The sequence below is a fragment of the Nasonia vitripennis genome, chromosome 5, assembly GCF_009193385.2.
Source record: "Nasonia vitripennis strain AsymCx chromosome 5, Nvit_psr_1.1, whole genome shotgun sequence".
Classification (NCBI taxonomy): Eukaryota; Metazoa; Arthropoda; class Insecta; order Hymenoptera; family Pteromalidae; genus Nasonia; species Nasonia vitripennis.
Genome location: NC_045761.1, coordinates 13,307,884 through 13,332,598, shown reverse-complemented (window position 1 = coordinate 13,332,598; position 24,715 = coordinate 13,307,884). Strand labels below are relative to the sequence as shown.

Below are 24,715 nucleotides of genomic sequence, written 5' to 3'. Positions count from 1 at the left end.
TTCCTCGGGAAAGTGGATCAGACGCAACAAAGTGAGAGAGAGAGAGAGAGAGAGAGAGAGAGAGAGAGAGAGAGAGAGAGAGAAAAGAGTAGCAGTTCATAGACGCAGCTCGGAAATAGCGGCGTGCTCGCGAACCATGAATCAAGAGTCGACGCGACGCCGCGGGACATCGGGCCTCATTTATAAAGCAAATAAATCTCGAGTGTGGTTGACTCTCGCTGCTCCCCGCCGTACGATTCTGCAGGGAGAAGGGGTGCGGGCAAGGAACCGCAGCGCAGAAAGAGAGGGAGAGACGACGCGCAAGTAGTGCGGCTGCGTGTATAGGCAGCCGGCTAAGTTATCGCATTGGCAAATTGTCTGAGATGCAGCAGCAGCAACGGCGTCGGGCCGATTCACCATCGAACGCGGGCATCCCTCCAAGAAATGACGCATTAATGGCCACGCGAGCCATTCATTCTCGAAAACAATGTTCTACCCGCTTAAATCACTGCGCTGCCGGGAGAGAGAGAGAGAGAGAGAGAGAGAGAGAGAGAGAGAGAGAGAGAGAGAAGAGCGCGCTGCGATTGGCTTGCTCTTCGACTATCCTCTCTCGCTCTCTCCGCACTCTAGCTGCAATTGAGTACGTAAGCAATGGCTCGCGATTGCGTCTGACGCGCGGCTATCTACCTGCTATTCTCCACTGCGCTCTGGTTTCCGTCTTCTTCCCCGAAGAGAGCCGATGGTATTTTTCAAGATACTCTCCGCCTCCGCCGCTCCAATAAAGTGTATTATCATTATCCGCGCGGCGCAATCAAGAGGCCACATAACTGCCGTCTCACTTTCGATTTCATTACTTCTTACGATAATAAAATCAAATTACCCGCGTGAATCGTGCGCTGCACCTGTACCATGAACGAAAATTCAAACAAAATCCAACGTTATCTCGTTCTCGTAATACAATCTTCCGCTTTAAGTCAAATCGTTCGCTGACATGAAAATATTGAACTCGCATATAATATTCGAAATAAACGTGTGCAATATTGCTTATTATCGGGGCATAGATAGGCAGTTTTTTTAATTAACTTCAGATATACGCCACACGCTTAATATACTTACTTAATTGGAAATAATTTACGTAGCCATTTAAATACACACGCAGAGCGCTTGCGAACCAGCTATGCTTGCAGAGAGAGAGAGGAAGTACAAGCCCCAGCGTTCGTTCTGTTGGCGCAAGCGTATTTCGCTGGAAATCAATGGCTCATGTCCGAGCGCTGCAGATAGCCGCGCGCAACGCGGATCATTTGGGCCAGGATTATTTATGACATATGCTTATCAGAAGTATACCACCGACGACTTTGCGCTGACAATGCGCCCGTGTAAATTCTCATCAGAATCGAATTCGAGCGATGCGCACTCGGAATCCGTTGTTGATTGATGCACCTGGACGTTTATACGCCCCCAGTCCATATATGAAATTAACTCATTAATTCGATCGCTAATCAGCAAACGAGCGTTCATTGTATCCCTCCCTAGACTCATCCTGCTTATTAACCGTCATATACTATACTCGTATAATGACACGTTGCTGCATCGATTACATTTTCGATTAAATCGCTCGCTGTCCGTAAGTGGGTCAGCTGCACGCGGAAAAAAGGCCAGCGGGACAATAAAGTGGAACGCGATTAAGCGCTTTTAACCAAGAGTCAAGAAGAAACTGCTTAAAGGGTGGTGGGGGGTTGGGGAGATAGAGAGAGATCGCTCATGTTACCGGCTCGATTGCTGCCAAGTGGACAGCGTCCAAGCGCAACGCTGTCACTTTATGTTATCCAATCAAGTGTAGCGACGTAAAAGTAGCTGCCTCAGCTACGCTACACCGTACGTGAGGTCATGTTCCTCAAGCGACTTCGGATCTCCCTCACTCCCTCTGCGCGTCCTGCGCGCGCGATATACATGTATATATACGACACTTGACTCCGTATGACCTTTCGGCTATGTATATGTACACGCGTAATCTCGAGCGACAATTTTCAATTTGGCTCCCTTTGAAACGCGTGCGTCTCTTCAGGCTATGTGCCAATCACATTCGCCGACGACTCGACGAATCCACTGATACGTAAGACTTAAATTAATTCGTTTTGCAATTTTGTGTTCTTTTGTTTTTTTATTTTTCACGTCGAAAATGCTTTCCGCCAGACTCCGTGCCCCTCCGTCCCTGGCGCGGCCAATAAAAGTTGTCAAGTCGAAAATTCGAGTTCAATACTTAATCAAGTTTTCCGAAGGTCTCGAACGTGTATAAAAATGAAAAGTTTGGAGCGTCGTCGGGGCCGATCTCCCGACAAGGCACGCGCGCGCTGGCGCGGCGGCGGAGAGCGATGGAAAAAATGCGTATACACAGGAAATCCATTTTTAAGAGCTGGCTGGCAAAGTTTGCTGGAAAATTTTCCTAGGACGAATAAAAGCGCGGATTGGCTTGCCGGGGCGGCGGCGAATTCTCTTATTTGTTACAAGTTTGCTACTGACGATGCTACTTTGGAATCCCGGATCTCTATCCGAATTTCGCAAATTCGGCTCACGAATGCGACATGAAGATTTTACGAGCATTGCGACGCCGCCGAGCTCGCGCTTTCTCTTTCCTCCCTCTCGCTTCTTCCGTCTCCCTGCAGCCGTTCCACTCGGCTCCAGCTCACCCCTATATAGGTATACATAACGCCGCGGCGCGACGCTCGCTTTCCTTTGCCTCAGCCGCACACGCGCGAAGTCCGTGAAGTTTCAATTTTCCGAATACCCACGTGAATTGAACTTTGCGAGTTGACGATGGTTACGACCATCGTTACGACTTTGTTGGAGAGAAGGAGAAACTGTATCGTTTTAAGCTCTCGCGCTGGCTGCGCGTCTCGTATTCAAATGCCTGTTTAGAGCTGCGTCGCGTCAGCTCGATGGATAATGGATTATCATTGAGTGTTTATACATGCCCGGTTTGTTTGCGCGGGCGCGTACGCGTGACAATGGACCTTTTTTATTGCGCCCCGCGCACGCTCTCAATAAAATATCGAACTTTTTTGCGATGCACTGGCTTTGTTGCCGCGTGTACACCTGCAGCGAACATAACTCAATTTTACGACTTCTCGATATCAATTGTCCCGCGCAGCTAGTCGCGCGCGACTGTCTGCCGGAATGCAGATTCTTCAACTTTCATGCTTATAGGTATAGCCGTGCTTTCTGATTTTAATAGAGATGAATTTCGCTTAAAAAGAAGACAAAAGGAGGGAGAGGAGATGGAAAAAGCAGTGGATAAGCGAAAAAGGAGGAGATTCCGAAGAGAGATAGCAGCGGCAGTAGGGCAAGGGGGGAAAAACAAGTGGACGAAAGAATGCCAAGCCTCGCTCGCTCGCGCGCGCGGGGGATACAGATGCAAGAGAGTATAATCGAATATCCGTTCTGGCGCTGGCGCCAAATTACTTTGCTATCGTCAAGTTCACGTAACTGCCCGCTGCGAGGGCACCACAGGTCTCTCTCATCTCTCGCTCGCGCACACAATGACTCGTGGCGAGCGCGACAAGCTCTTGGCCCGGGCACTTCGCGCGCCAGTGCTTAATTACATCGTCATACCAATAAATCGTCGAGTCGTCGAATCATTAGGCCGTCGGACGAGCTGCTTGCTCGCTGCGCCGACGCTCTTTCCCCGAGACGTTAATCAATTGCACACAAAGGACGTCGCCCGAGCAACTGGACGAATGTCGACCTATTGAGGCAGACTGGAATGATGGAAGCGCTCGCAGGAGGAAGGAGCTTTCCCGGAACATTTTTTAACTCTCGCGGCACGCGAATATCGGGAGAGAGAGAGAGAGAGAGAGAGAGTGAGAGGCCATTGGAAAAAGTAGGACAAATGTCGCGCGCTTCGGAAGAAAAATAAGCTGCGAATCACGATTCGCATATGTGCAGCAGCAGCTCTGCTCGTCGTGTCTCTACCTCCCACTCTGGCGAGCAAAAAATTTCGAAACTCGCGGAAGACGAGGAAGAAAGAGAGAGAGAGAGAGAGAGAGAGAGAGAGAGAGAGAGAAAGGGAAGGGGTTTGCGTATAGTACCGTCGAATGCACTTGCGTTCACTCGATTTACCCAGCTACAGCTTGAAGTGCGCCCCAGAGGAAGTGAAACTGTTGCAGGGCACTGCGGCCCGCTGGCGCCGGCTTTGTCCGAAAGGCATTCACACACACGTACACAGGCGCTCGCTCGCGGCCCCGCGTTATATACCGCGCTGACGGCAAAGTTGTATCTCTATTTTTCGAGGTGAGCATAAAACTTAATTCATTCCTTTGAATTCGCGGCGTCGATTTATTTTTTGCCCGCTTTCGCGGGCTCCTTTTGCGTATAAACACACTTTGTGCTTAGTTAAGCAATTCCCGCGAACTGTCATACGCGCAAATAAATCCCCGGGAACGATCTCCCCCCTAGCACCGCTCGAGAAAATTTGCTCAAACAACAATAATATTATATCTGCAGTACCGCCGCGCGCCGGATCCGAATAACAAGCGCGCATTGTCGCAGGCTCGACGGTAACGCGCTCTCTCGGATGTTCGGCCGTTGAATTTGAAACTTTAAATTAATGCCAAAGATAAAAAGCACTTGCCTGGCGGGCGAACTTTGCCGTCTCTCTGCTGGTACTTAGCGCGAACTTTCCGCTTAACAATTACCGCGGGGGGGGGGGGGGGACGAGTCGGCCGGAGGAACCGACGAAACTGTTTGCGCTTCTCCTTTTGCTGATGTATACGTTTGCCGCGCGCGCGATTGATTACAGAGCCGAGAGGGAGAGAGAGAGAGAGAGAGAGAGAGAGAGAGAGAGAGAGAGAGAGAGAGAGCGGGGCTGCTTAACGTTTCATACGAGTCGCTCGAGTACGCAGGTAGAGCATAGTATACAGCATGGGGTAGGTAGGCCTTGGTAAAATTTTCCTTTCCTCGCGAGCGCGTTCACCTGCACTCGCGTGCAGCGCTGCACACAGCCCGCGGCAGCAGCGGCACGTGATCTACATCGGAAAATCCGTTGCGCGCTCGGCACACCTCCTGTATTGTTGGCAAAATAGTCGCGCGGCGGCGGCATCTCGGATATGCGTCGCATGTAACGCCGTTCATCAGAGCGACGTGCCGCGCAACCTCTCTCTCTTGGCACGTTTATGCGGACCTATTGATTTTCATCCTAGAAAATTCCCCGCATATACGACGCTGCACCGGGGGCGCACTGCGAGGTGCAGACATGAGCTGGCGGCACATAGAAGCGCCGCGAGGCTGAAGAGGACGTCGCCGTTGTCGGAATATAGCTATTTGAGATGAGGCGGGCTGAGCTCCTGGAAAAACTACCTCTTCCTCTTGCACTTTCTCTCGCGCAGAGGCGGCATCGCCGCGCGGTTATCGCCATCCATCAGTGTCCCGAGTACGGAAACGTGCATTACTAATGCAACGGGAAAGAAATAGTGCGCACTGCAGATGGTTTCCTCTGGAAATATTTTCGCACTCGAGCCGAGCGAGCCAAGCGCCGCCGGAAGCTCTCGCGTAAAGCGCGAACGTACCTCGCCGCCGTTATATTCCGCTCTGCCTCTCCTCGCCCCACGAGGAGAATTTTTAATTCTCCTCTCTGTGCTGCTCGCTATACCATAGCTTCTGCTCATACGCAGAGAGTGTGCGGAGACAATAATTCAGAGAAAAATCAGGCGGATTGCCCGCGCCGATCCTCCAGGAGGAGGAACGAAAAAAAGCAATATCGCACGGCAGTCAGCGGGGCTCGAAGGAGCGACAGTCCAAGTGCTTCTTAAATCGGAAACTGTCGCGCGCTGTTTCTACTTTTGCGACTGTTTTCCGCTCTCCCATTTAAAAGAGACAAACAAATCGAAACTTTTTCAATTAAAGTATCCCCTATCTCCGATGATGATCGAGAGACGCGGATATACGAGCCGCCGCCGCCGCAAAGCTGTCCAACTCAATTATACCGGCCTTTTTTCTCGCAGAGCGGAGGGTCATCGAAACTATAAATATCGGCCTCTCGATGAAATCACCTTTGCGCACAATCGAGTGGCATATCAGTTCTATTTCCGCGTGCTCGCAATTCCGCCCTCTGCGCTTTGTTTCATAATAAAAGCTCCGGTAAAAAGACAGAGCGAGCGTAGCCTCTGGAGGAATTTACGTGTCTCGGTGAGCCGCCGCACGGACAGAAACGAGCCGTATAATATTTCAAGGCTGTTAAGTACTTTTTTCCCACTCGGTGGTGTGCGCTCTTGTGCGCGTGGGCGGCCATGAATACACAGGACGCTGCAGCGGAGTGACGGACTCCCCCAGGTAATCAATTTCTTGGCTCCACTCTCACGTGGGATTCGGCGCGATGCGTATAACTCAGCCACTTTCTTCGCTCATTTGCCTCCGCCGCGGAGGCGAATTAAGAAGTGGAGAGCAGCGCCGTGGCGCGAGCTGAGATTTTTCAGGGCGATTCTTAAACCTAATCTCCTGAAAATCTGCGCGCATCTCGCTGCGATTTAACGAGGCCCGGGACGAGCTTGAATGAGTCCGCGCGCGCGTTCATTGAGCAAGCGCCGCCGTCGGACCGGCTATACGATCCGCGGCCTTCTTCTCTCTCCCTCTCGCGGCTGCAGCAGAGTATAGCGCGCGAGAGAGCGAGCGGCCATAACTGCGTGATCGTAAAACGGAAAACAGGCGAGCATGAGAAACGGACGCTTTATGGCCTTTGAAATTGAGCAATGCACCAAGCCGTCGCCATTAAAAACTGTCTCTTTTGCAGAAATATACACTTTCATCAGCCGGCTGATCATCCGACTCGCCTTTCATGCTCCGTATAAAAATATATAATCTCTCTCGTCTTCTGCTTTTCCATGTGACCTGGTAGCGAAATCTCGTCGCTCTTCGCGAATGTGCAGGGCATGGACACACTGAACGCTGTTCTCTTTCGGTTCTCTACGACGACGAGTTGCCGTACGTACGCATCGGAGCGTTCGGCGATTCAACGCTATCGGTATACGCGTCGAGCCGAGCCGCTCGCTCGATTGACTCAAAGTAATTAGGGAATTATCGTTGCGGTTTCAATTATAAGCCTGTCGGAGATTGCCTCGCACTGTACCGAGGTACGGAGGCGGCGCGCAATCGCCTTGTCGCGAATAATATCGCACTACTGTGCTTGGCAAGCTAATGAAGTGCGAGCGAGGAAAGCAGAGCTTTTTTTCGCTTAATTTCTGTCTACAGCTTCCACTTCCGCTTTTGTTAGCTGCACTGCCGTTCTAGCTTTGCGAGCCTGTCTGGCCATCAATAGAGGGCTTAGCGTATGCACATGTGTATCGAAGCTCGCGGCATGTCTATTTGAAATCGCGCGCACCACGCCCGTATGCAGCGAAAGAATAAAGCTGTTCGCGTTCGGATGCGCGCGTGCAGTACAAGTTCCGCTCTACGGCGGCATCGCGCGCCAGTACGTGTGTGCACGCACACGTATGCGAGCCATTGTGTGGGTGAGCGCTATTGACAAAATGAATGATGGTTATATGGCGCCAGCGACGTACTCCACTCCACCCCCTTATCCTCTATAAATCGTCTCCTGCTCGGCTGCTCGCGCGGGCGCTCGGCACCAGAGCGTGTGCCCCGAAGCGTTAGTTTCCTTCCGTCATTTCTGATTCTCTCTCTCTCTCTCTCTCTCTCTCTCTCTCTCTCTCTCCCTTCCCCCTCCCGTCGCTCGCTCCCCAGTTTCCTCTCTCTCTCACTCTGTGATCCAGTACACACGAACCCCGAACCCGAACCAGCCGCTGCATCCTCTTTCTCCGACTTTTTCTTTTCTCCGCCGCTCTGATACGCGTTGTTAATTCCATCAGCTTCCATCACTTTCTAGACCTCTTCTCGCGCCCTTTCTGTTTCTCTCTCTTGATTTTTTCTTGCTTTTCCCTCGTGTGTCTGTGCTGCCGGGGGTGTGGTGCCAGCATGCAGGTTACATTATTTTTCTTGATTTCTTCGCCTATTCATTTCGCAGCCGCTCATTCGACTCTTTTTTTCCTTTTTCTCTGCTCATTTTTTTCGCCCGGCTACCGCCCTCCTCCCTACACATCCAATCTTCGCCGAGCGTTTCCTTTTCTCTCGCTTCTACTCATGAGAAAGCGGGTATAATACAGACGCGCGCGGCACACGCGATGTGCGCCTGTGTACACACAGGGACGTCCGCCGCCGCCGACGGCGTCGTCGTCGTCGTCGGCGTCGTGCTAACTCGAGTCTAAAAACTTGACAAATTTACAGAGCTTCGAAATTGCCAATAAACGTCCAACTCCATTTTCTTTTTACGATTTCCCGCGCGCGACACTTTTCCTCAAATACGGGAGCGGCAATTTCTCCGCGGGGCATAATTTGCGAAAATACTTCGAATCGACTGCGCTACTGTGCCGCGCGATCGCTACTTTTTAAAAGAAATCAAGAGCTCCGAGACTTAATTACACAACTTTTTATGATAATGCAATCATGCTATTCTTCATTTACCACATTCCACGGATGTAAAGAGTACAAAGGCTTCTTTCTCGACGTTTTCGATTTATCTCGTGAGTGAATTGCGTAATGAGCTATTCGATACTGTTCCTACAAAGAGATAAAGGAGTCGAGTGGTAAATAATGCTATGGAAGAAAGAATTTTCTCGAATTTCAGAGCTGTGTGTGGTTTAATCGAATTTCCGGGCAAAAATCATGTTGCCGATTGCTAATTTGAGAATTTAATTGAGTTTTGACATATGCGCAACTGAAAATCGTATTCAAATGAATTTTCTATGCAAAAAATTTTCTACATCGGCTGTTCTAGAATTAATTATCATCAGTTGCAGCACTCTTTTCTAAATCCTTTCTCCAAACTTTACTTTACAATCCAGACTTCTCGCTAACCGTTGCACTTGCGAGTATAATAATTAGAAAAAAAAATGGGCGCAATTCATCAAGCGAGAAAATACTTTGGGAAGAGGCCAATGAACGAGGTCATCAGAGAAATGTTTTGTAAAGGCTATACAAACCGACCGAATTTCCGTACCTCATTGCTCGAACGAGATTATCCTAACGAATTAATGACGTTTAATGCTACTGCGATATGAAAATGTGAAAAATGTATCCGAGTCCGCGAAAACGAATTCAATCGATAACTCGTTTATTTAAGCGAGTGAAGCGCTGCAGCGAGCGAATTGAAAATACATGCAAAACAAACGCGTGTAAATACGCGCTTTAAATAATATTAAAAGTTTATATCTATACCGTAACCTACATAATCGATGCTTATTCAGCGTGTATACTCCGCGGCGAATCTCCAGAGAATTAACGCAATGCTCTTAGTTCAGGGGATTAAAATACACGGGGTAGCAATTTTTTTAATGGCGCGACGCGTACTTATTTTTCTTCAATACGCGCGGCGTACGACAAACGCAGAAGCAAAACAACGAGTACCGCACGCAATTAGATAAAATCAAGATTAAAATTGCAGCTCTCGCACTTGTTGAGGTATGCGTTATAGAGCGTAGGCTGGCGCGGAGTTGCGGTGCACAGCGATCGTTAGGGAAAAATGTTCGGGGAGAAAAGTATAAACAAGGACGCGCGAGGCTCTTGCAGCTGCCGAGAGGGACTTTGCGAGCCGCAGGTATGTACACACGAAGCTGGTTAAAACAACTGGCACGCCGGAGCGGAGTAGCGCGAAACAAGACGATCGGCTGTATCAGATCTTGAGCAGCAGCAGTTTGTGCCCTCAGGACTACAACTCCCTCGGCAAAGTTTATTCAGACTTTGAGGCCAGCAGGAGAGGGAGAGAGAGAGAGAGAGAGAGAGAGATAGAGAGAGAGAGAGAGAGAGAGAGAGAGAGAGAGAGAAAGCCGGGAGAACAAGGATGCCGGGTATCGCGCCGCAGCGCTGACTGGCATTATAATCTGCGTGCGCCGGATAAGCGCGCGAGTGGGAGAGCTTTCTTTTTTAATGCACTTTGCAAATTGAAAAATGGATCCGACGACTGGGCCGCTGCAATCTCGGGCTAACAAGGCTAAGCTCGCGGGAAAGGATCAATTAACTCGGCGCAGTATAACAGAGCCGGCTCTGCGCAAAACAAGCCGTATAAGACTCGTTCGCGTAAAAACGAGGTGTGCGCGAGTGTGTGGGTGTGTGTGTGTGTGTGTGTGTGTGTGTGTGTGGTAGAGGATACTGCAGTGGCGCAGCAGCAGCAGCAGCAGCAGCAGCATGAAAAAGGAGTGTTGAAAGAGTATGGAGCTGGAGATGGGGCGATTCCGCTTGATTCTCCGAGAGGGAGAGAGCTGCGAGTTTGTTTGGCGAAATCGGCCGTTAGCTGGGCGCGCGCGCTCTTGGCTGTTTCTTCTCGCCCCGGAAACCGGACGCTACTGATCCCAGCTCCTTGGAGATGCCCGCGCTCTCCCTCCCGCGCGTATATCTGTATACGCGCGGCTACATAGCCATACGAGAAGAGGAGGTGGAGGAGGAGGAGGGTATAACTATAATCACAGCAGTATATCTCGCTGCAGGCCGTAGTCACTTGAACGCGCGCGCGTAGCTTCCCTGCGCTACTTCCTCTCAGCTCGCGCGCAGCGTCGCGGTCTACTCGGCTGCTCGCGCGAAACGCTGTAACTCGGACGAAATCGTTAAACCGAACGACGCAGTCGTACAATTGGAATTCCTCCAGCCGTATTATTCTGTCTAATGCACCAGGAGCGGCAGCGGCAGCCAGTCATACAAAGCTCCCACCAGCTGCTATGGGATTGCTGCGCGAACACACGCGTTCGCCGGACGTTAAGCGAGATACTCCTTCAGAGCTGCGCGCACAATGGATGAAAGTCGATCTCGCTTTAACCACTTGGAAGCTGCTCTATCCCTCTCGCCCTCTTAAGGAGGAAAATACTGGCACGGCTCCGATGCGCGCAACGATAGGAAGAGGAAGGAGCGCCGAATTTTGCGGAGTAAAAGGAGCTTGTGTATGCGAATTTCCATCGACTCGAGCGGCGCGCGCTCGTTCCGAGTGTACGACAAAAAACATTCTTAATTCGCCTCCCTCCCTCTCTCATCTGAATTGTAGAACGCGGAGCCCTGTGTGTACTCGCGCTTCTCTTTTCCTCGCGATTATGCCGCAGTGACTATCCGATTTGCTCGGAATTACCATTTCGCTTGTAATAACTGCCTCTTTTGAGCAGCGGCAAAAAGACGAAGCGCCCCGCACGGATCGCAGAGTCAACATCATTTTTCTCCTGCCGCGAATTGATGTGTACCTATACACTATAGTACATACGCGCGCGTTCTTCTCGAGTATCCTGTTTTTCCGAAGAAGAGAATAACACTCAACTCGAAGAAGAATAAAAGAGAAAAGGGCCGAGGAAATAATAAGAGCGGGCCTACGCGGAAAAAGAAAGCTTTGGAATTCAACGAAGGACCTATCAATTAAAGCGAGCCTCGCAGACTGAGCATCAGTATTTTCCAAGAGAATTAAGCAAGAGAAATGGCCAGCGGAACAAAGTTAATGGGCAAGGCCGTCGCGTCCTGCTGCATCCTTCCGACGAGCGCGCAGCGTCTCGAGTAGTTATGCGGTGGAAGAGCATCGAAATGTAGCGAGACAACGAAAAAGGGCGACGAGGAGAAAAAGGAGCAAAAAGTGAAGCGCCAAGTGGATCGCCCACGAGGAGAGTATATAGGAATGTTTGTGGGGGAGGAAAAGAAAGCAAGCGAAACGGATAGATAAATAGATGGCCGGAGAAGGAGACGGAGGAGCGGGAGGAAAGCCGAGAGGTATACGCGCGCAGAGCCGAGAAAAGAACGAGGTCATGGGTCTCGAGGGGAAATTTGTATCTGCATTTTAGCGCAATGCATAATCCGAGGCGAACTGCAGCTCATTTCCACCGACTGGATGAAATAAAAGTCCCAGCTCTCGGTCTCGATTTTTTTCCTCTTTCTCGCAGCGCCGCGCTGCAGCCTCCTATCTCTCTCTCTCTCTCTCTCTCTCTCTCTCTCTCTCTCTCTCTCTCTCTCTCTCTCTCTCTCTCTCTCTCTCTCTGCGGGGAAAACTCCGGTTCTTAACTACGTCTAGCCCTTCGCGCACTAGTATATAGCGCTGCTCGCGGTCACCCCCCGAGTTCTCGACGAGAGAGAGTGAGCGAGACAAAGAAGAGGAAAGAGCGAGGCATTGCCCGCAAAACTTGAAACTCAATGAGGCCATCCTTGCGGCAGCGGCGCGCGAGCGCATTATAGTTAAGTACATAACGTGATCTTGCGACTTTTTCTGAGCGCGCGCGGACGCGTCTATGGAGCTGGATTTAATTAACCTGAATAATTTCGAGCCGAGAAAACTTGCGCCCCGACTGCTCTCTCTCTCTCTCTCTCTCTCTCTGTCTCTCTCTCTCTCTCTCTTGGATATTTTTAAAATATATAACATACACCGCTCTGCCATTTGTACGGAACGAGTTTAAGCTTTCTCGGAGCAGCCTCTGAAAAATAAGAGTTGGCTCTGAGAGTGAGAGAGCGAGAGACGGAGCAAAACGTTTTCGCAACAACTTTCCAGGCGGAGCCGCGCCTCGTCTCGTTGCTTATTTCTCATTTGGCGTGTCCGGCCGAGCTCTCGACTGTTTCTTACTCTCCTTTTTTAATGCGCCTGATATGGAAAGTTAGTGTGAAGAGGGGGGAGACGCAAAGCCAAGCCCCGCCGAGCGGCTGGATGAAGAACTTAAATGAAGTTGGCGTCGCGTACAGTCGATTTCTACTTTAGGTCTATATAAGGTAGAGCGGGCCGCGTCCCGACAGGCACAGCGGCAGCCCGTCGCTTATATATATATATATATATATATATATATATATATATTTTTTTTTTCATCACAATGCGCTCTCTTGCGCGGGCGTTCTACGCTATTTCCAAGCTCTCTCTCTCTCTCTCTCTCTCTCTCTCTTCTCTTTTTTCCTCCTCCTTGTACTTTGTACTTCTCTCTGGCTTTGAATAATATTTTGCTGGTCGCAGCAGCGGCAGCGGCAGTGGGAGACAGTCATTCTCTCCTCAAGAGAGAGAGAGAGAGAGAGAGAGAGAGAGAGAGAGAGACGAAAGTCCGCCTCGCTCCCTCAACGATCGGCGAGTTTCAGCGTTTCACTTATAGAGCTTCGCCCGTCGCGCGTACGCGCACTTTCGGAAGTCTCTTTTGCACAAGACCATTAAGGCCGCTGCCATTCATCTTTCCTGAAGGATTGTTTCCTCGTTTTGGCCGGACGATAAAGTGGGGGGAGGGGGGCACGAAAGACGAAGTACCGCCGTAGCGCGGAGCCGCGCGTATATAGCGCTGCGCGCAGGGATAATTTTAACTCTAAATGAATCTTACCTCGAGACGGCTCGCTGGCCGTCGTCGGCGGCGGCGGCTGCGGCGCCCCCGCGCCTTTCGCCGATTTTCTTGATGAAATTTATAAAGCGTATAAATTTCCACAACAGATTTAATCTCTTAGTTTCGAATTCGCTTGTTTTCCTGCGCCACAGCAGAGGCCCGCAGCAATCGCTGGCTTCTATGCACGTATAGAAGAAACTTAGTTCTGCGCTTTGACGTTTCGCGGCGAATTTCTTTCCGAATACGTCATTGTTCCGTCATGTTCCCCTGGAAGAGAGTCTTTTATGCACGAGTCAATCCATTGCCGCCGCATTAAAATAAGAAGCGCGCACCGGAGCATGAAGAGCAGTCGATCAAATTTTCAGCGAGCCGTCCCATATTTTCCAAAAGAAGGACACTGCATTCCGACAACCGTGCGCGAAATGTGGCAGCCACGCTAGTGAGCAGCGCTTGCCCCGAGACGTCGACGAAATAGGTAACGCTCGCGCGCGCGCGCCTGTTTATTAATGCGCTTTAGACTACTGCTTCGACTCGTCGACTGTCGACCTGGACGTCTCAGTGAGAAATTAGCCCTACTAATTTACCCAGTTTGATAGAGCCACGAGCCGAAGCCTGCGCCACTCGCGTCTTTGCTCTTTGACTCCGGCGCCAGTGCAGTAGCGCAAACGTTGACGAGCAGCAATCATTTAAACGCGCGACTCGCCGCGCTGCGCAAACACCCACGCTGGTCGCAGCTTCGTTAGAAAATCTTTAAATCAGGTTGAAAAGCGCAGCTGCTCTCTCTCTCTCTCTCTCTCTCTCTCTCTCTCTCTCTCTCTCTCTCTGCCGGGCCCGACTAATAAATCGCGATTCTTTATTTCAATGCGAAGCTACTTAGGGAAAAGTCGAGTAATTGTATAAGTTTACCAAGAAAACTTTGGTTATAAAACTTGTTCACAATTTCAGCATGGGAGGAGAGAGAAAGAGGAGGGGGAAGAGGAGGCTATATTTACATTACACGAGACGCTCGCTAACTTAGTAATGAAACTTCAAACAAATTCTAATATTGTTTATTATTAAAATTCGCGAAAGCCCGGAGACTACCTACTGGCCCTGCTGTACATAATATTCCTTTGTAAACTAACTGAAAACGCCGTAATGAGTCGAATTAGTTTTTTCCGAGAAAATTGCGTTGAGAGAAAAAGTGTCTCCAAAAAATTTCCGGTATACAGCGAGCAATATCGTGTTCGCAATCTTAAACACTTAGTTTTACGTTGCTAACAAAAGCCAGGTCTCTAGTGGCATTCGAGGGGGCGGGGGCAGAGCTTAGCCGGCAAAAGTCAAGGAACTAGGGGCTCCGGCGCCTGAATTTGCCGAAAATTTATGGTTAAACGTCAAGTTTTGGGACAGTATTATCCGAACCACGATACGGATTACGTCGTCGCGTGTATCCTACTCTATATCTACTTAGCGTAACCACTTTTGCTCTTTCATAATCTAATAAGCTATATGGCCAAACACTCGAAGTGGCTATAACGATGGAGAACTTATAATTTTTTAATGGTGTATCGTTCTAGAATTGAGAAAATCTGAATAACGGCTTATTCCGAGAAAATGGTCGAGATGCAGAGAGAGAGCGCGCATAAATAACGCAGGAATATTTATGAGTAATAGAAAAGCTGTATTATTACTGCGCGCATTAACATCTCAAAATTTATAACTGCAGTGATTCTATAAATAGCGTCGTAAAATCTCTGGAAATTCATTTAAGATTACGATTCCTTTCGCTCTTGATAATCCGTATACTCTTTCATTAATAATCAGCGGTTATGCCGTCTTGAGGCGCTTCGGGTGTCTATACGGCGAGCTTAGAGTTGCTTCTGCCGCATCTAGCAAAGTGGCAACTCGAAAAGGCTCTCGAAGAGAGTAAAGCCAAAAGTTTCAAGGATTATCCAGCAGTAGCACTAGCGTTAGCAGAAGCGCCGTATAGCAACGAATGGGAAGCTAGTCTCCGCTGCAGCAGGAGTAGGTCGAACTTTCCTCAATGTGAACATATTGCCGGCGACATTGGAAAATAATGACTGAAACGAGGACAAGAAGGACCTATTGGCGCTGATGGCTCTAGAAATATCGCCTAGTGGGCTGTGCGCGGCCGTAGAGGGAGGAGTGCGGGGAGCACTTGAAAACATCCGGCTTCGCAGAAAAACATGCGACTTTTACTTTGACGAGAAGCTCTTTTTTCCTCTCAATTCCGTTTTGTCGAAATTAAAGGCTCTCTCTCTCTCTCTCTCTCTCTCTCTCTCTCTCTCTCCGAGGTTCTGTCGAGGGAAGGTAATTTTCAAACTTTAACCGCGCACCACTACGCCATCTTACCGCGAGTGCCGTGAAAAAAGTGTTTATCTTTTACATCGATAGACGACGTCGACAAGGACGATGAAAAACCTGCCGCGTATAATGGACGAGTAAAGCGTGTCAAGTAGTAAGGGGCCGAGTACGAGTAGACGATATTAAAAGAACTCTCCGGATCGACTTGCTCGGCCATCTCATAGTTTCGCCTTCGGCCTTCTCCCCGATATGCAGACATCAAAATGGCAGTTATTTATCTTCGGGTGACGGCGAATTAACGGGGCGAACAAAGTGGGGAGAAAAACATCGAGTCGAATAACGAGTTAATTAATTTCTATGCAAAGCAGCGAGTGTGTAGCTCTTTCTTCTTTTCGCCGAGCGGAAGTCTCGCGTGACGCTGGTTTGCCATCTTGCACTTTATCCGATGAGCCTTTTAACCCGCAGCTCTCGTCGTTACGCTTAATAAGCCTAACCCCGCCGCATTGCCGAGAGCCACTCGCACGCACGCACAGCTCACGCGCGGGCGCATACGGCTAGCTGAAATCCCGCGTATAAGCTGTAGTGTGCGGTGCCGAAAACCCAGAGGGCGCGCTATGGTAATTGCCGTGGAGTGCCGCAGCCCGGCCAGGACATTCTTTGGTTTATTTCTTTGATGCAATTGAACGAGCGGATCAAAAATATAAGGCCGAAATTTCGGAAAATCGACGCAGGAATCGATACACGTGTGCAGATTGCTCTGCAGTTGCTAACTGAATATAATGATATTGCGTTGAATAATACGCAGACCGCATTTTGGTACATTTCAAGAATTACTCTGAATGCTCTGAATTGTACAATACAGCAATACGCGCGGGTAACGTTCTCTCTCTCTCTCTCTCTCTCTCTCTCTCTCTCTCTCTCTCTCTCTCTCTCTCTCTCTCTCTCTCTCTCTCTCTCTCTCTCTCTCTCTCTAGAGCACACATACTCGCGTCGAGTATAATTTGACTGTATAATTATGGGACTCATTGATTTCTCGTTATTTCATGCGGCAATAAATAGGTTATTCCGCGGAATTTAAATGCAAGCATATCAATGATTTACATTCACACACATTCATGCATTTATATGTAGTTCTTATAATTCCCGCTATTCCAATTCTGTTTTCTGTTAACCAATGCCGATTAACAAGATAAAAATTTATGCGAGGGGCATATTATAAGTAAAGAGCTGACAATTTTTTATTACACCCTATCCTGTTTCAAAGCAAAACATCACACATAATTATTTTTAAACGTACACAGGTATAGGTTAATTTCGAGAGCCTAAGGGCTATCACACGTAAAAAGGTACACCGAGGAACAGCAGCTGACAGCCAATTAGAAGCAATCTTTAAACGGACTCATTCCTTCATGTTCTCTCCCCACCACCTCAATAAGGAACAAGTCCGTTTAACGCTTACTTCTGATTGGCTGTCAGCTGCTATTCCTCGCTATTCCTTTTTACGTGTGATACCCCTAAAGTTAGATTCCTATATTTTAGCTTTTCTGACGGAATTTTATTTTTCGCCGAACTTCCCAATATTTGAATAACAATATAACATCAAGTTTTACATTGACATGGTCAAGTATATCTGTGCTAGTAGCAGTTTTTATCAAAGCATTATCCAAGCTTAAAAACAAGTGTAATATGCACGCTGCACTGAAAGCTTTTTTAAAAATTTTTTTATTTTTAAAAGTTTCCGTATCCAATGTATTGACGCCTTTTAATTTTTTGTTTTCGGCGAAAAATACTCGTTAAACTCCGCTTTTGATGGCCACATTGAAAAAAAAACGTTTGGTTTGATATATTATTTAGTTTGCTGAATACCTGTGTACTGCACATCAATGGAGATTTTTTATAGCAATTTATAGTCAAAATCGTTTCCTTTATTTGGTCACACCAATTTTAACAAACATTTTCTAATAGTCCCTTGGATTATACCAAACACATTGTACTTTAAATACAAGTATTGCATACTTATCGTAAATATATTAATTTCTCTTCACTGATACGCAACTTTTAATCATACCCTAATAAGACCTATAAACTATCAAAGAGAGCAACGTAATGAACTTTTTATTCATTATTTGACATGAAAATATGAATTATGACCCAATAGAAGTTCGAGTGAGTTAAATAAAATTCAAAAATGCATTATCCGTTATTAAAAGCCAATTTGAATCATTATGAATAATTAGTGAAAAGTAATTGCTTACCTTTTGACGTTATTTCGTTCAGCTTTCCTCCTCTAAAAAACCTGAAAAGTTAATTAAATATTTATTATTTCAAGCGCTCGTTCATTAATTGGTCTCGTATTTAAGATATGAATATTTCAAATGATTTAACGTGGGCTGCTTTTACAAGGAAAATAACATCTAGCTTGTAAGAGGATTGGTATGCTTTTTTGCGTACAGTATTAAGTAGCAGCTGTAAGCTGATAAGACAAAAGAGTGGGTAACACTAGAATCACTCTCATCCGCGGAAGAGGAGATGGGATTAGCAGCTGAGCCTGGATATTTTTATGCCACTTCAGATCCGCTGTTACTTGCACATACCGTGTCATACCGGGGAGAGGAAACCGCGGAGGTAAAAATATTGTTACTATAGACATACTCCGCCCGCGGGAGGAGAGGAAGCAAAGTTGGGTAAGGCAGACTGAAGATATAATACTTGTCTCTGTGCAAATACCGCTCTCCGAGCTGAGTTTGCTTTGCAAACCCGGCGAAACCTCAGAGACGCGATCCTTAAAGTCTTAATCAGCTCATCTCCTCGTTTTAATTATCATTCATCATTTGCACTCGTGTGATTTGGAGAGCGGGCCCGCGTGTCGTGCACTGCACTTCATTACGGAAAGGGATGGATAGCGCGTTATCGGAAATCCGTCAAGAAATGAGAAATAAGGTCAAGAGCAAAGAGTAACGGTCCGCGCGGCGTCTCGGAGTTTCCGCTTGATTCCGTTAGGCGCTGATACAGCCGGTGCTGACACACCCGGCAAGTCTGCGCACATAAACAGGTACTATCACACATGCCGCAGCTGCAGCGCGGAGAAGAGGGAGAGGCAGGGAGAGAGATTGGAAGGTCGGCTGTTATGCGGTCGACAGCCTCGGTGCGCGACAGGACGCCCGCGGAAATTTATCCCAGCACCCCGTACGTCACTCGAGCGTCATTTCTGCAGCCCTATCATCTATTACCTTCGATCCTGATTAACTTCCCCGCGCATGCGGGCGCGACGAGTGTGTGTGTGTGTGAGCGCGCGCGCGTGTGATCCATTGCGTTCTCTTAAATTATGGCAACCGACCGGGCCGTAATATGCATGAGTTTGCTGATGTCGTGGCCCGCCGCCGATACCAGAGCGATGATTGCGAACGCGAGCCGTTCCACGAGAGCACACGCTGCTTGCAAAGGCGCCTTTATTACCCTACTGGGAAACTATTTTGCACGGCTACTGCAGTTTGATAGAATTGATAATCCCCGACGAGGCCTAATGAATGAATCCGTCTCTGTCGGCCGCGCTGCAGCGCTCGGTATTAACGACTGACTTTCCGTTCGGGGAGTTAATCATAAGATCGCAGCTGCGGACTAGCTTCTTATTCTACGATCATCAGTTGCGATGGCTCGTCTCATCTGTGAGTCGGGATGGCGAGCGATCAGCATTGTTCGGCGAAAGTTGCCCCAACAGATTCGTGGAAATCGAGTTCCTCTCTTCGACAATTAGGCAGGTCGTTTTGCGGTCCCAAGGATGCCTATATGCGGCTCACGCAACTTTTCCCGTTAAATCATGAAAGCTCCTGGGCTGAATTGCGATAACGGCCAGACTTTGTCCACTTAAAACGAGGGCATTCGGAAAACGTGCGAACAATCGCATTATGTATGCATTACTTTCGGTTATCCCACTGCAGTGGAAGCAGTAGCGGCAGCAGCAGCAGTTCTCTCCGCCTAATTAAGATATGAATTTTGCAGACAAGACTTAATTAATAAGCCAGATCGGACGTGATCTTGATACTCTTCATACGCTTTTAGCGAAAATCCCGGGCGCGCGGAATAATTTCCCATCGTATCCTCGTATAGCGGGGCTCGCGCGCGCTTTGTGTATGAAAGCCGTTCTGGCGATGCGGCCAAAAATTAAAAAGACCTCTCTCAGGCAAGATAAAAGTTGTCGAGGAATGTAGTCTTTGTTAATACAGTCATCGTGCACGAGAATTGGCTATACGGCGGAGCCTTGGCTCATATCCATTTCTATTGCCACCGCGCTGCGCATCGCACACAGAGCGGCTTGAGATAGAGAGAGAGAGAGAGAGAGAGAGAGAGAGAGAGAGAGAGAGAGAGAGAGAGAGAGAGAGAAAGCGACGAGCACTGCACATACAGCCGTACATTCGAGCGCGAGGAATGTATAAATAAAGTCGATTTTATCCGAGTCACACAAAGAGGAATACAGATGATTGTTATCGAGATATCGCGCGCGCGCTCGCGCTATTTCAATACTTCTTGTAAGCGTTTCAGGGTCTCTTTTTTTCCTCCTTTTTCAATATACACCGCGCGCCATTCGCGCTCGTCGATATAGCCGTGAACGAGAAGTTTCGAATTGTATTACACTCGGTATACTGCTCCGCGGAAAAGAGTGTATATATACAATCGATTGTCTGCGCGCGGCGCGAGAGTGGCCGCGAATGAAAGTAGGGAAAAGTTCAAACGGTTATTGTAAATATCTAATGAAATAATAACCCCCCTAGCTCGCGCGCGCGGTTTAAAGCGCGGCTTTGATGGCACACGGGGCACAAGGGGTCTCTGCGCGCAAGGGTGATTAAAGCAAGCAGTATCGCTGTTCGGAATGTCGGCCGATTGAAGGGGACTGTTATGAACTCATTGGCGTGTACGCGTATAGCTAGAAGAGCTTTTCGCTGCTACGCGCGTATGAGCCGAGTATATAGCGCGCGCAGAGACAAGACTCTCGCCGGATAGTGGAGCCTCTGACTTTCGAGTTGCGGTATCCGCGTCCATTAATGAAAATCGATCGGCCATCAGAGGGTTTGGCTCACGGCAGCTGCCGCCGCCGCTGCTGCTTCTGTCGAGCTACATATACGTGCACGGCGAACAACCTCAAAAGCTCGCGACGGCGCCGGTAAATGCTTATATTATCAAGAAGTTCGCCTCTCTCCCTCTCGCGCCCGCGCGCGCAAGATCGAGCTTAGCACGCCGTGGCCGCACGACGTCATTAGGGCGAAACTCGATCGAAATCTTCATACAAAGCCGAGTTTGACGAATTTAGCTGCGAGAGATGAGAGAGAGAGAGAGAGAGAGAGAGAGAGAGAGAGAGAGAAGCACAGCGCGGCACAGCCAGTGCGAAACCAGTAATTAGCTTATACTTTTGCGCGCGCGCGGATTGCTTAAAAAGTAGTTAGCTCTCTCAAAGCGCTCGAAAGAGACGGAGAGCTGAGCGGGGGGGGGGCGGTACTGTGTATAATCCACGTGCAATTTATTCGGTGTTTTGTAATTAAAGTTTTTTAATTAAAATCACCGCGGCGGCGCCCGGCAGTGATGACCGCGTCAGCTTTCATCCCTCTCGTTGCGTGTGAGTCGATGCGCAGCGAGGGTATACATCAGGGTTTACCGAAAAAAGGTATGTCTCCTAATAACCTGCAGTGCGCGTTATTCAGCGGCACGATCGAAGCGAATGCTCGTCAAACTCTTTTGCGCCTCGAGCTCGCGGCAGATTAAATTATGGGCGGCGGCTTTGATTTTGAGATATCGGATCACTGCGCGTGTACAACGCAGTCGAGATTATATATTGAAGGAGCGCGCTTCAGGAGTACAACACGGCGGAGTTTGCTTTACTCGGATTCCTCTTGTTATCGAAACTATATCTGGAGCGAATCGATAGTACGGATCGCGCAGCGTATCAGGAGTAGACGCACACCCACCCCCACCAACACATCGACGGCGAACAATTGTTCAAGTGCCGTTTCAGCTGATCGTTCATTCGTCGAATGGCCGATCCTTATACGGCCGTGTGTGTGTATAAGGTTCCCGAGGGGCTGCGGGGGAAAGGGATATATACCCAGAGAGCGATGAAATGTAAAAAGGGGCCAGATAATTCCGACCCGCCCCGTATCCACGCGCGGCTTAGCTCAGCCTCCTAATCAGATCGCCACTCTTTTCACGCTTATAAGGGAAGTTTGCCGCCGCGACTTTTTCTCTCTCCGGCTCAGGGGGCGCGCACACTCGAGGTGCGAGCGAGCGAAGATTCAGCCGCGAAGAGCGAGATAAGCCGTTCTCCATAAGATTAGAGCTGAGGGGTACAGCCAGGGGAGGAGGGTCAAAAGTTGAGAGCGCTATACGTAGCGCCGATAAGCGTGTCGAGCGAAACTTAATCGGCAATTAGGAAGATGCGAGAGGCAGCTGCTGCTGCTACGCGAAAGAGCGAGAGGCGTCGTAAATTCTTTATGAATTTATTCCCGTTCCAGAGCGCCGGAGCGGATGAGAAGTGCGAGGCGTTTAATCAAGCTAAAGTAAAGCGGGGAATAAAAGTGTGATTTCGTTGCTCGTCCCGAGGCTGCATAACAAAGGAAATTACGAATACTGATGGCATTCCGAACGAGCTGCTCGCAAGCGCGAGCTCGCTTACAATGAAAAAGCTCCTCCTCGACCCTCGCGCCGTGCGCACTACACTCTGCTATCCGAGCCGGCCCGTTGTTCATTCGCAGAATAATCAGAGTATTATCATGGAGTGAGAGAAAGAGAGAGAGAGAGAGAGAGAGAGAGAGAGCTCGTTTTCTCTGGTCCGGGGCAAGGCGCTTTCGTTTTCGCTTTGTTACTTTGCCGCTGTAATACCCATCCCTGCAGCGTGCGTTTATATGTATGATGAAAATTCTAACGGCGTTCGGTCCTTATAATGGAATTATGAGGCTGCGCGCGCTCGGAGAGCACTTCTAACGCAGTAAGAGTCGCTGCGGTAAGAACATAATACTGCGTAGTAGGTGGCTCGGCGGATGATTTTTCAAAAATTCAGCATCACGAGCTATCTGCACTTGCAAATCTCCCCGGCGGTAGCGAGGAGAGACGAGAAGGGCTTACACTTGACGCTATAGCGTCTAATGGTAATTTTATAGATTTACTCGTGGTGGATACACAGCCTGGCTCGCTCCTAGCCCGCTAATTTACTCTAGCCACTGAGACGGCAATAACGAGGGGGTGGCGGCGTTGTGTAGCGCCGCTGCTTCAGCCCGTGAGAGGGGCGACGCCCGCTGTAGTTGCGCAGCAGCACACTCTGCACAAAGATCCTTGCCGGAGTGCCGGATTATATTGTACGGCCTGTCATGGCCGCTTCTCTTACAATTAATAAGCTCATTACAAGTTTGCGGATTAATTCGAAATTAAACGCTCGTGGGCTTTTTCCCCTCGCTCGCCTGATTGCGGCGCCGAGCTGGTGCCCTCTCTCTCGCTCGCTGCCTCATTGATTATCATCGATACTCATCCAATTAGGTGATAAGACTGGGCGAAAAAATATATGCGAGAGCCGTGGGCTGAAAAACCGCCCGTCTCATCATTCAATTGGACTGCGGAGCGCGCGAGCGCGTTGGGATATGGCGGCGGAGGATTAATGAAGCCTCGGGGAGCGAGAGCGGGCTATTCGAAAAGGATGTTGATTTAACCAGGCCAATCAGCGCTCTTTATCCTCCGGCTGCAGCAGAGGGAGCGAGAGAGAGAGAGAGAGAGAGAGAGAGAGAGAGAGAGAGAGAGAGAGAGAGAGGAGTTGATCCTGCGGCGATCGAAGCCTGTTAGCAGAGCCGCGGTGCTCGCGGACGTCGGAGAATGTCTCGCTAAATCCCGGCGGTTGTTCTCCCGCGAAAGAACCCATAAGCCAACGCGATATATAACCCCTGCTGGCTACAGATGGAGGCGGCCGTGAGAGAGGGCGACGCGGGGGAGGGAAGACACTTTAACTTCCTTTGCCTCTAGCTCTCTTCCTCGAGGCAATATCGCGCACGTAAATCTGCAATGGCCAGTCGGAGACGTTGGGTTATCCTCCTTCTCAAAGGCGATAAGCGACTTGTCAGCCTGCCTGCCTAGATCGGAAGACCTTCACGGATCGAATGGCAGCGGGGCTGACCCTCCGTACTTTATCCGACAAATTCGCGCCTCCGATTGTCCGCTCTCCAGCTCTCGTCCTGCACTCGCTATTTCCAATAAGCTCTCTAAACGGCTCTCCTTCGTACTATGAAATAAAATGGCTTATATATAATGAACGACTTGCCAAGCGAGAGAGAGAGGGCCGCCGAATAGAGTAGATACTCTCCTTCTTATCTTAATATTCCCGTCCTCGCCTATATTTTCCGAGATTAGTATCTCCCGGCCGCTGTATCGGTCGTCGAAAAAGCCTTTCTGTCTCCCGGGCTCTCCTACTCAGCGCGCTATACGTGAACATGATGAAATCTCGCGCTTATGAGGAGAAAAAAATTATGCCCCGCTTTATGACTCGAGCATCTCTCTCTGGGGACCTTCACGGCAGCGACTCTATAATACTGATTATACGCGGGGGCTGACGAAATTGTCGGCACTAAGAGCCGGAGAAGGGCGAGAAGAGAGCAGGCGATAGCGCACAATGAAGAAAGCCAGCATATAAGGCAGTGCGCGCACGGGCCGCGGGAGCTTTCGAGCTTTCCGGCCACGTAGAGTCCGGATCAAGCGCGGTACAGCGGTTGCAGAGCCGCGAGGTCTCTTGCGTACGCGCGCTAGTTTGTTTTGCTTTTCTCTCGTGTTTCTCTTCTAACCATCCGTTTGACCCTCAGCAGCAGCGGCGGCAGCACTTGTGCACTCAGAGGCTCTTCTCCTATCCATCCCTCCGTATACGTCTCTCTCTCTCTCTCTCTCTCTCTCTCTCTCTCTCTCTCTCTCTCTCTCTCTCTCTCTCTCTCTCTCTCGCCTCACTCCGGGCGCTTTCACTGCACTCATTACCTTTGTTCTTTTCCACTCGCACGGAGACTTTCTCGCAGCTTCTTCTCACGTCTTTCGTTGGCTGCTCGCGTTCGTTTTCATGGAAAAATTCT

The 24,715-nt window shown here is 49.2% G+C and overlaps 1 protein-coding gene across 1 annotated transcript in view; it reads right to left on the bottom strand.

Moving 5' to 3' along the window:
- The window catches only part of LOC100119203 (neurotrimin), a 265,784-nt gene that overhangs the window by 127,208 nt on the left and 113,861 nt on the right, over positions 1-24,715 (bottom strand). The window contains exon 2 of the mRNA XM_031931958.2: positions 17,888-17,928. The gene's annotated coding sequence lies outside the window, so the exon portion shown is untranslated. The remainder of the gene's footprint in view (positions 1-17,887; positions 17,929-24,715) is intronic.